Source organism: Ambystoma mexicanum, chromosome 2p, assembly GCF_040938575.1.
Source record: "Ambystoma mexicanum isolate Mex_15411 chromosome 2p, UKY_AmexF1_1, whole genome shotgun sequence".
Taxonomy (NCBI): Eukaryota; Metazoa; Chordata; class Amphibia; order Caudata; family Ambystomatidae; genus Ambystoma; species Ambystoma mexicanum.
Window position 1 is genome coordinate 1,495,619,449 of NC_090923.1, and position 12,892 is coordinate 1,495,632,340.

Sequence of the window (12,892 nt, forward strand, 5' to 3'; positions counted from 1 at the left end):
AATACTGATACCCTTCCGATAGCATGAGATGTGATATCCCAATGCTTCTACCAAACCTGAGACCCATACTATGGCATGAGATGTGATATCAAACTCCTTCCCATTCCAATCCTGAGACGCTTCCTATAACTTGAGATGTGATATCCAACTCCTTCCCATTCCAATTCTGAGACCCTTCTTATACCATGAGACTTGATATCTCAATGCTTCTAATACCAAACCTGAGACCCGTCCTATAACATGAGATGTGATATCCAAATCCTTCCCCTTCCAAACCTTAGACCCTTCCTTTATCATGAGATGTGATATCCAACTCCTTCCCATTCCAATCCTGAGACCCTTCCGATATCATGAGATTTGTTATCTCAATGCTTCTAATATCAAACTTGAGACCCTCCCTATAGCATGAGATGTGACATCCAAGTCCTTCCCATTCCAATCCTGAGACCCTTCCTATAGCATGAGATGTGATATCTCAATGCTTCTAATACCAAACCTGAGACCCTTCCTATAACATGAGATGGGATATCCAACTCCTTCCCATTCCAATCCTGAGACCCTTCCGATAGCAGAGATGTGATATCTCAATGCTTATACCAAACCTGAGACCCTTCCTAAGGCCTGAGATGTCATATACAACTCCTTCCCATTCCAATCCCGAGACCCTTCCTATAGCATGAGATGTGATATCTCAATGCTTATACCAAATCTGAGACCCTTCCTATAGCATGAGATGTGATATCCAACACCTTCCCATTCCAATCCTGAGACCCTTCCTATAGCATGAGAAGTGATATCTCCATGCTTATACCAAACCTGAGACCCTTCCTATAGCATGAGATGTGATATCCAAATCCTTCCCATTCCAATCCTGAGACCCTTCCTATAGCATGAGATGTGATATCTCAATGCTTATACCAAACCTGAGAGCCTACCTATAGCATGAGATGTGATATCCAAGTCCATCCCATTCCAATCCTTAGACCCTTCCTACAGCATGCGATGTGATATCTCAATGATTCTAATACCAAACCAGAGACCCGTCCTTTAACATGAGATGGGATATCCAACTCCTTCCCATTCCAATCCTGAGCCACTCCTGATAGCAGAGATGTGATATCTCAATGCTTATACCAAACCTGAGACCCTTCCTATAACATGAGATGTGATATCCAACTCCTTCCCGTTCCAAACCTGAGACACTTCCTATAGCATATGTGATATCCAACTCCTTCCCATTCCAAACATGAGACCCTTCCTATAGCAAGAATGTAATATCCACCTCCTACCCATTCCAATCCTGAGACCATTCCTATAGCATGAGATGTGATATATCAATGCTTCTAATACCAAACCTGAGATCCTTCCTATGACATGAGATGTGATATCCATATCCTTCCCATTCCAATCCTGAGACCCTTCCTATAGCAAGAGATGTGATATCCAAATCCTTCCCATTCCAATCCTGAGACCCTTCCTATAACATGAGATGTGATATTCAACTCCTTCCCATTCCAACTTGAGACACTTCCTATAGCATGAGAAGGGATATCCAACTCCTTCCCAATCCAATCCTGAGAACCTTCCGATAGCAGAGATGTGATATCTCAATGCTTATACCAAACCTGAGACCCTTCCTATGGCATGAGATGTGATATCCAACTCCTTGCCATTCAAATCCTGAGACCCTTCCTATAGCATGAGATGTGATTTCTCAATGCTTCTACCAAACCTGAGACCCTTCCTTTAGCATGAGATGTGATATCCAAATCCTTCACATTCCAATCCTGAGACCCTTCCTATAGCATGAGATGTGATATCTCAATGCTTCTAATACCAAACCTGAGATCCTTCCTATAACATGAGATGTGATATCCAATTCCTTCCCATTCCAAACCTGAGACCCTTCCTATTGGATGAGATGTGATATCCAACTCCTTCCCATTCCAACCCTGAGACCCTTCCTATACCATGAGATGTGATATCTCAATGCTTCTAATACCAAACCTGGGAACCGTCCTATAACATGAGATGTGATATCTCAATGTTTCTAATAAAAAACCTGAGACCCTTCCTATAACATGAGATGTGATATCCAATTCCTTCCCATTCCAAACCTGAGACCCTTCCTATTGGATGAGATGTGATATCCAAATCCTTCCCCTTCCAAACCTGAGACCCTTCCTTTAGCATGAGATGTGATATCCAAATACTTCCCATTCCAATCCTAAAACCCTTCCTATAGCATGAGATTTGATATCTCAATGTTTCTAATAAAAAACCTGAGACCCTTCCTATAGCAAGAGATGTGATATCCAAATCCTTCCCATTCCAATCCTGAGACCCTTCCTGTATATAACATGAGATGTGATATCCAACTCCTTCCCATTCCAACCTGAGACCCTTCCTATAGCATGAGATGTGATATCCAACTCCTTACCATTCAAATCCTGAGACCCTCCCTATAACAAGAGATGTCATATCCAACTCCTTCCCATTCCAAACCTGAGACCCTTCCTATAACATGAGATGTGATATCCAACTCCTTCCCATTCCAAACCTGAGACCCTTCCGATAGCATGAGCTGTGATATCTCAATGCTTCAAAAACCAAACATGAGAACCATCCTATAACATGAGATGTGAAATCCAAATCCTTCCCTTCCCAAACCTGAGACTCTTCCTATAGCATGAGATGTGATATCTCAATGCTTCTACCAAACCTGAAACCCTTCCTATAGCATGAGATGTGATAACTCAATGCTTATACCAAACCTGAGACCCTTCCTATGGCATGAGATGTCATATACAACTCCTTCCCATTCCAACCCTGAGACCCTTCCTATAGCATGAGATGTGATATCTCAATGCTTATACCAAACCTGAGACCCTTCCTATAGCATGAGATGTGATATCCAACTCCTTCCCATTCCAATCCTGAGACCCTTCTGATAGCATGAGATGTGATATCTCAATGCCTCTAATACCAAACCTGAGATCCTACCTCTAACATGAAATGTGATATCCATCTCCTTCCCTTTTCAAACCGAGACCCTGCCTATAGCATGAGATGTGATATCCAAGTCCTTCCCATTCCAATCCTGAGACCCTTCTTATAGCATGTGATGTGATATCTCAATGCTTATACCAAACCTGAGACCCTTCCTATGGCATGAGATGTCATATACAACTCCTTCCCATTCTAACCCTGAGACCCTTCCTATAGCATGAGATGTGATATCTCAATGCTTATACCAAACCTGAGACCCTTCCTATAGCATGAGATGTGATATCCAACTTCTTCCCATTCCAATCCTGAGACCCTTCCTATAGCATGAGATGTGATATCTCAATGCTTATACCAAACCTGAGACCCTTCCTATAGCATAAGATGTGATATCTCAATGCTTATACCAAACCTGAGACCCTTCCTATAGCATGAGATGTGATATCCAACTCCTTCCCATTCCAATCCTGAGACCCTTCCTATAGCATGAGATGTGATATCTCAATGCTTATACCAAACCTGAGACCCTTCCTATAGCATGAGATGTGATATCCAACTCCTTCCCATTCCAATCCTGAGACCCTTCCTATAGCATGAGATGTGATGTCTCAATGCTTCTAATACCAAACCTGAGATCCTTCCTGTAACATGAGATGTGATATCCAACTCCTTCCCATTCCAATCCTGAGACCCTTCCTATAGCATGAGATGTGATATCTCAATGCCTCTTATACCAAACCTGAGATCCTTCCGATAGCATGAGATGTGATATCTCAATGCTTCTAATACCAAACCTGAGATCCTTCCTATAATATGAGATGTGATTTCCAAATCCTTCCCCTTCCAAACCTGAGACCCTCCCTTTAGCATGAAATGTGATATCCAACTCCTTCCCATTCCAATCCTGAGACCCTTCTGATAGCATGAGATGTGATATCTCAATGCCTCTAATACCAAACCTGAGATCCTACCTCTAACATGAAATGTGATATCCATCTCCATCCCTTTCCAAACCTGAGACCCTGCCTATAGCATGAGATGTGATATCCAAGTCCTTCCCATTCCAATCCTGAGACCCTTCCTATAGCATGAGATGTGATATCTCAATGCTTATACCAAACCTGAGACCCTTCCTATAGCATGAGATGTGATATCCAACTTCTTCCCATTCCAATCCTGAGACCCTTCCTATAGCATGAGATGTGATATCTCAATGCTTATACCAAACCTGAGACCCTTCCTATAGCTTGAGATGTGATATCCAACTCCTTCCCATTCAATCCTGAGACCCTTCCTATAGCATGAGATGTGATATCTCAAGGCCCCTAATACCAAACCTGAGATCCTTCCTCTAACATGAAATGTGATATCCAACTCCTTCCCCTTCCAAACCTGAGAGCCTTCCTATAGCATGAGATATGATATCCAAGTCCTTCCCATTCCAATCCTGAGACCCTTCCTATAACATGAAATGTGATATCCAACTCCTTCCCATTCTAACCTGAAACCCTTCCTATAGCATGAGATGGGATATCCAACTCCTTCCAAATCCAATACTGATACCCTTCCGATAGCATGAGATGTGATATCCCAATGCTTCTACCAAACCTGAGACCCATACTATGGCATGAGATGTGATATCAAACTCCTTCCCATTCCAATCCTGAGACGCTTCCTATAACTTGAGATGTGATATCCAACTCCTTCCCATTCCAATTCTGAGACCCTTCTTATACCATGAGACTTGATATCTCAATGCTTCTAATACCAAACCTGAGACCCGTCCTATAACATGAGATGTGATATCCAAATCCTTCCCCTTCCAAACCTTAGACCCTTCCTTTATCATGAGATGTGATATCCAACTCCTTCCCATTCCAATCCTGAGACCCTTCCGATATCATGAGATTTGTTATCTCAATGCTTCTAATATCAAACTTGAGACCCTCCCTATAGCATGAGATGTGACATCCAAGTCCTTCCCATTCCAATCCTGAGACCCTTCCTATAGCATGAGATGTGATATCTCAATGCTTCTAATACCAAACCTGAGACCCTTCCTATAACATGAGATGGGATATCCAACTCCTTCCCATTCCAATCCTGAGACCCTTCCGATAGCAGAGATGTGATATCTCAATGCTTATACCAAACCTGAGACCCTTCCTAAGGCCTGAGATGTCATATACAACTCCTTCCCATTCCAATCCTGAGACCCTTCCTATAGCATGAGATGTGATATCTCAATGCTTATACCAAATCTGAGACCCTTCCTATAGCATGAGATGTGATATCCAACACCTTCCCATTCCAATCCTGAGACCCTTCCTATAGCATGAGAAGTGATATCTCCATGCTTATACCAAACCTGAGACCCTTCCTATAGCATGAGATGTGATATCCAAATCCTTCCCATTCCAATCCTGAGACCCTTCCTATAGCATGAGATGTGATATCTCAATGCTTATACCAAACCTGAGAGCCTACCTATAGCATGAGATGTGATATCCAAGTCCATCCCATTCCAATCCTTAGACCCTTCCTACAGCATGTGATGTGATATCTCAATGATTCTAATACCAAACCAGAGACCCGTCCTTTAACATGAAATGGGATATCCAACTCCTTCCCATTCCAATCCTGAGCCACTCCTGATAGCAGAGATGTGATATCTCAATGCTTATACCAAACCTGAGACCCTTCCTATAACATGAGATGTGATATCCAACTCCTTCCCGTTCCAAACCTGAGACACTTCCTATAGCATATGTGATATCCAACTCCTTCCCATTCCAAACATGAGACCCTTCCTATAGCAAGAATGTAATATCCACCTCCTACCCATTCCAATCCTGAGACCATTCCTATAGCATGAGATGTGATATATCAATGCTTCTAATACCAAACCTGAGATCCTTCCTATGACATGAGATGTGATATCCATATCCTTCCCATTCCAATCCTGAGACCCTTCCTATAGCAAGAGATGTGATATCCAAATCCTTCCCATTCCAATCCTGAGACCCTTCCTATAACATGAGATGTGATATTCAACTCCTTCCCATTCCAACTTGAGACACTTCCTATAGCATGAGAAGGGATATCCAACTCCTTCCCAATCCAATCCTGAGAACCTTCCGATAGCAGAGATGTGATATCTCAATGCTTATACCAAACCTGAGACCCTTCCTATGGCATGAGATGTGATATCCAACTCCTTGCCATTCAAATCCTGAGACCCTTCCTATAGCATGAGATGTGATTTCTCAATGCTTCAACCAAACCTGAGACCCTTCCTTTAGCATGAGATGTGATATCCAAATCCTTCAGATTCCAATCCTGAGACCCTTCCTATAGCATGAGATGTGATATCTCAATGCTTCTAATACCAAACCTGAGATCCTTCCTATAACATGAGATGTGATATCCAATTCCTTCCCATTCCAAACCTGAGACCCTTCCTATTGGATGAGATGTGATATCCAACTCCTTCCCATTCCAACCCTGAGACCCTTCCTATACCATGAGATGTGATATCTCAATGCTTCTAATACCAAACCTGGGAACCGTCCTATAACATGAGATGTGATATCTCAATGTTTCTAATAAAAAACCTGAGACCCTTCCTATAACATGAGATGTGATATCCAATTCCTTCCCATTCCAAACCTGAGACCCTTCCTATTGGATGAGATGTGATATCCAAATCCTTCCCCTTCCAAACCTGAGACCCTTCCTTTAGCATGAGATGTGATATCCAAATACTTCCCATTCCAATCCTAAAACCCTTCCTATAGCATGAGATTTGATATCTCAATGTTTCTAATAAAAAACCTGAGACCCTTCCTATAGCAAGAGATGTGATATCCAAATCCTTCCCATTCCAATCCTGAGACCCTTCCTGTATATAACATGAGATGTGATATCCAACTCCTTCCCATTCCAACCTGAGACCCTTCCTATAGCATGAGATGTGAAATCCAACTCCTTACCATTCAAATCCTGAGACCCTCCCTATAGCAAGAGATGTCATATCCAACTCCTTCCCATTCCAAACCTGAGACCCTTCCTATAACATGAGATGTGATATCCAACTCCTTCCCATTCCAAACCTGAGACCCTTCCGATAGCATGAGCTGTGATATCTCAATGCTTCAAAAACCAAACATGAGAACCATCCTATAACATGAGATGTGAAATCCAAATCCTTCCCTTCCCAAACCTGAGACTCTTCCTATAGCATGAGATGTGATATCTCAATGCTTCTACCAAACCTGAAACCCTTCCTATAGCATGAGATGTGATAACTCAATGCTTATACCAAACCTGAGACCCTTCCTATGGCATGAGATGTCATATACAACTCCTTCCCATTCCAACCCTGAGACCCTTCCTATAGCATGAGATGTGATATCTCAATGCTTATACCAAACCTGAGACCCTTCCTATAGCATGAGATGTGATATCCAACTCCTTCCCATTCCAATCCTGAGACCCTTCTGATAGCATGAGATGTGATATCTCAATGCCTCTAATACCAAACCTGAGATCCTACCTCTAACATGAAATGTGATATCCATCTCCTTCCCTTTCCAAACCGAGACCCTGCCTATAGCATGAGATGTGATATCCAAGTCCTTCCCATTCCAATCCTGAGACCCTTCCTATAGCATGAGATGTGATATCCAACTTCTTCCCATTCCAATCCTGAGACCCTTCCTATAGCATAAGATATGATATCTCAATGCTTCTATACCAAACCTGAGATCCTTCTGATAGCATGAAATGTGATATCCAACTCTTTCCCCTTGCAAACCTGAGAGCCTTCCTATAGCATGAGATGTGATATCCAAGTACTTCCCATTCCAATCCTGAGACCCTTCCTATAACATGAGATGTGATATCCAACTCCTTCCCATTCCAACCTGAGACCCTTCCTATAGCATGAGATGGGATATCCAACTCCTTCCAAATCCAATCCCGATACCCTTCCGATAGCATGAGATGTGATATCCCAATGCTTCTACCAAACCTGAGACCCATACTATGGCATGAGATGTGATATCAAACTCCTTCCCATTCTAATCCTGAGACCCTTCCTATAGCTTGAGATGTGATATCCAACTCCATCCCATTCCAATCCTGAGACCCTTCCTATACCATGAGACTTGATATCTCAATGCTTCTAATACCAAACCTGAGACCCGTCCTATAACATGAGATGTGATATCCAAATCCTTCCCCTTCCAAACCTTAGACCCTTCCTTTATCATGAGATGTGATATCCAACTCCTTCCCATTCCAATCTTGAGACCCTTCCGATATCATGAAATGTGATACCTCAATGCTTCTAATATCAAACTTGAGACCCTCCCTATAGCAAGAGATGTGATATCCAAGTCCTTCCCATTCCAATCCTGAGACCCTTTCTATAGCATGAGATGTGATATCTCAATGCTTCTAATACCAAACCTGAGACCCTTCCTATAACATAAGATGGGAATATCCAACTCCTTCCCTTTCCAATCCTGAGACCCTTCCGATAGCAGAGATCTGATATCTCAATGCTTATACCAAACCTGAGATCCTTCCTATAACATGAGATGTGATATCCAACTCCTTCCCATTCCAATCCTGAGACACTTCCTATAGCATGAGATGTGATATCTCACTGCTTATACCAAACCTGAGACCCTTCCTATAGCATGAGATGTGATATCCAACTCCTTCCCATTCCAATCCTGAGACCCTTCCTATAGCATGAGATGTGATATCTCAATGCTTCTAATATCAAACTTGAGACCCTCCCTATAGCATGAGATGTGATACCCAAGTCCTTCCCATTCCAATCCTGAGACACTTCCTATAGCATGAGATGTGATATCTCAATGCTTCTAATACCAAACCTGAGACTCTTCCTATAACATGAGATGGGATATCCAACTCCTTCCCATTCCAATCCTGAGACCCTTTCGATAGCAGAGATGTGATATCTCAATGTTTATACCAAACCTGAGACCCTCCCTACGGCATGAGATGTCATATACAACTCCTTCCCATTCCAATCCTGAGACCCTTCCTATAGCATGAGATGTGATATCCAACTCCTTCCCATTCCAATCCTGAGACCCTTCCTATAGCATGAGATGTGATGTCTCAATGCTTCTAATACCAAACCTGAGATCCTTCCTATAACATGAGATGTGATATCCAACTCCTTCCATTCCAATCCTGAGACCCTTCCTATAGCATGAGATGTGATATCTCAATGCTTATAACAAAACCTGAGACCCTTCCTATAGCATGAGATGTGATATCCAACTCCTTCCCATTCCAATCCTGAGACCCTTCCTATAGCCTGAGATGTGATATCTCAATGCCTCTAATACCAAACCTGAGATCCTTCCTCTAACATGAAATGTGATATCCAACTCCTTCACTTTCCAAACCTGAGAGCCTATCTATAGCATGAGATGTGATATCCAGGTCCTTCCCATTCCAATCCTGAGACCCTTCCTATAGCATGAGATGTGATATCTCAATGCTTATAACAAAACCTGAGACCCTTCCTATAGCATGAGATGTGATATCCAACTCCTTCCCATTCCAATCCTGAGACCCTTCCTATAGCCTGAGATGTGATATCTCAATGCCTCTAATACCAAACCTGAGATCCTTCCTCTAACATGAAATGTGATATCCAACTCCTTCAATTTCCAAACCTGAGAGCCTATCTATAGCATGAGATGTGATATCCAAGTCCTTCCCATTCCAATCCTTAGACCCTTCCTACAGCATGCAATATGATATCTCAATGATTTTAATAAAAAACCTGAGACCCGTCCTATAACATGAGATGGGATATCCAACTCCTTCCCATTCCAATCCTGAGACACTTCCGATAGCAGAGATGTGATATCTCACTGCTTATACCAAACCTGAGACCCTTCCTATAGCATGAGATGTGATATCCAACTCCTTCCCATTCCATCCCTGAGACCCTTCCCAAATCATGAGATGTGATATCTCAATGCTTCTAATATCAAACTTGAGACCCTCCCTATAGCATGAGATGTGATATCCAAGTCCTTCCCATTCCAATCCTGAGACCCTTCCGATAGCATGAGATGTGATGTCTCAATGCTTCTAATACCAAACCTGAGATCCTTCCTATAACATGAGATGTGATATCCAACTCCTTCCCATTCCAATCCTGAGACCCTTTCTATAGCATGAGATGTGATATCTCAATGCTTATACCAAACCTGAGACCCTTCCTATAGCATGAGATGTGATATCCAAGTCCTTCCCATTCCAATCCTGAGACCCTTCCGATAGTAGAGATGTGATATCTCAATGCTTATACCAAACCTGAGATCCTTCCTAGAACATGAGATGTGATATCCAACTCCTTCCCATTCCAATCCTGAGACACTTCCTATAGCATGAGATGTGATATCTCACTGCTTATACCAAACCTGAGACCCTTCCTATAGCATGAGATGTGATATCCAACTCCTTCCCTTTCCAATCCTGAGACCCTTCCTATAGCATGAGATATGATATCTCAATGCTTCTAATATCAAACTTGAGACCCTCCCTATAGCATGAGATGTGATATCCAAGTCCTTCCCATTCCAATCCTGAGACCCTTCCGATAGCATGAGATGTGATGTCTCAATGCTTCTAATACCAAACCTGAGATCCTTCCTATAACATGAGATGTGATATCCAACTCCTTCCCATTCCAATCCTGAGACCCTTCCTATAGCATGAGATGTGATATCTCAATGCTTATACCAAACCTGAGACCCTTCCTATAGCATGAGATGTGATATCCAACTCCTTCCCATTCCAATCCTGAGACCCTTCCTAGAGCATGAGATGTGATATCTCAATGCCTCTAATACCAAACCTGAGATCCTTCCTCTAACATGAAATGTGATATCCAACTCCTTCCCATTCCAATCCTGAGACACTTCCTATAGCATGAGATGTGATATCTAAATGCTTCTAATACCAAACTTGAGACTCTTACTATAACATGAGATGGGATATCCAACTCCTTCCCATTCCAATCCTTAGACCCTTCCTACAGCATGCAATATGATATCTCAATGATTCTAATAACAAACCTGAGACCCGTCCTATAACATGAGATGGGATATCCAACACCTTCCCATTCCAATCCTGAGACACTTCCGATAGCAGAGATGTGATATCTCAATGCTTATTCCAAACCTGAGACCCTTCCTATAACATGAGATGTGATATCCAACTCCTTCCCGTTCCAAACCTGAGACCCTTCCTATAGCATATGTGATATCCAACACATTCCCATTCCAAACATGAGACCCTTCCTATAGCAGGAATGTAATATCCAACTCCTTCCCATTCCAATCCTGAGACCATTCCTATAGCATGAGATGTGATATCTCAATGCTTCTAATACCAAACCTGAGATCCTTCCTATGACATGAGATGTGATATACAATTCCTCCCCATTCCAAACCTGAGAACCTTCCTACAGCATGCGATGGGATATCTCAATGCTTCTAATACCAAACCTGAGACCAGTCCTATAACATGAGATTGGATATCCAACTCCTTCCCCTTCCAAACCTGAGACCCTTCCTATAGCATGAGATGTGATATCCAACTTCTTCCCATTCCAATCCTGAGACCCTTCCTATAACATGAGATGTGATGTCTCAATGCTTCGAATACCAAACCTGAGATCTTTCCTATAACATGAGATGTGATATCCAACTCCTTCCCATTCCAATCCTGAGACCCTTCCTATAGCATGGGATGTGCTATCTCAATGCTTATACCAAACCTGAGACCCTTCCTAAAGCTTGAGATGTGATATCCAACTCCTTCCCATTCCAATCCTGAGACCCTTCCTATAACATGAAATGTGATATCCAACTCCTTCCCATTCCAACCTGAGACCCTTCCTATAACATGAAATGTGATATCCAACTCCTTCCCTTTCCAAACCCGAGACCCTCCCTTTAGCATGAGATGTGATATCCAACTCCTTCCCATTCCAATCCTGAGACCCTTCTGATAGCATAAGATATATCTCAATGCTTCTATACTAAACCTGAGATCCTTCCGATAGCATGAGATGTGATATCTCAATACTTCTAATACCAAACCTGAGATCCTTCCTATAACATGAGATGTGATATCCAAATCCTTATCTTCCAAACCTGAGACCCTCCCTTTAGCATGAGATGTGATATCCAACTCCTTCCCATTCCAATCCTGAGACTCTTCTGATAGCATAAGATATGATATCTCAATGCTTCTATACCAAACCTGAGATCCTTCTGATAGCATGAAATGTGATATCCAACTCTTTCCCCTTGCAAACCTGAGAGCCTTCCTATAGCATGAGATGTGATATCCAAGTACTTCCCATTCCAATCCTGAGACCCTTCCTATAACATGAGATGTGATATCCAACTCCTTCCCATTCCAACCTGAGACCCTTCCTATAGCATGAGATGGGATATCCAACTCCTTCCAAATCCAATCCCGATACCCTTCCGATAGCATGAGATGTGATATCCCAATGCTTCTACCAAACCTGAGACCCATACTATGGCATGAGATGTGATATCAAACTCCTTCCCATTCTAATCCTGAGACCCTTCCTATAGCTTGAGATGTGATATCCAACTCCATCCCATTCCAATCCTGAGACCCTTCCTATACCATGAGACTTGATATCTCAATGCTTCTAATACCAAACCTGAGACCCGTCCTATAACATGAGATGTGATATCCAAATCCTTCCCCTTCCAAACCTTAGACCCTTCCTTTATCATGAGATGTGATATCCAACTCCTTCCCATTCCAATCTTGAGACCCTTCC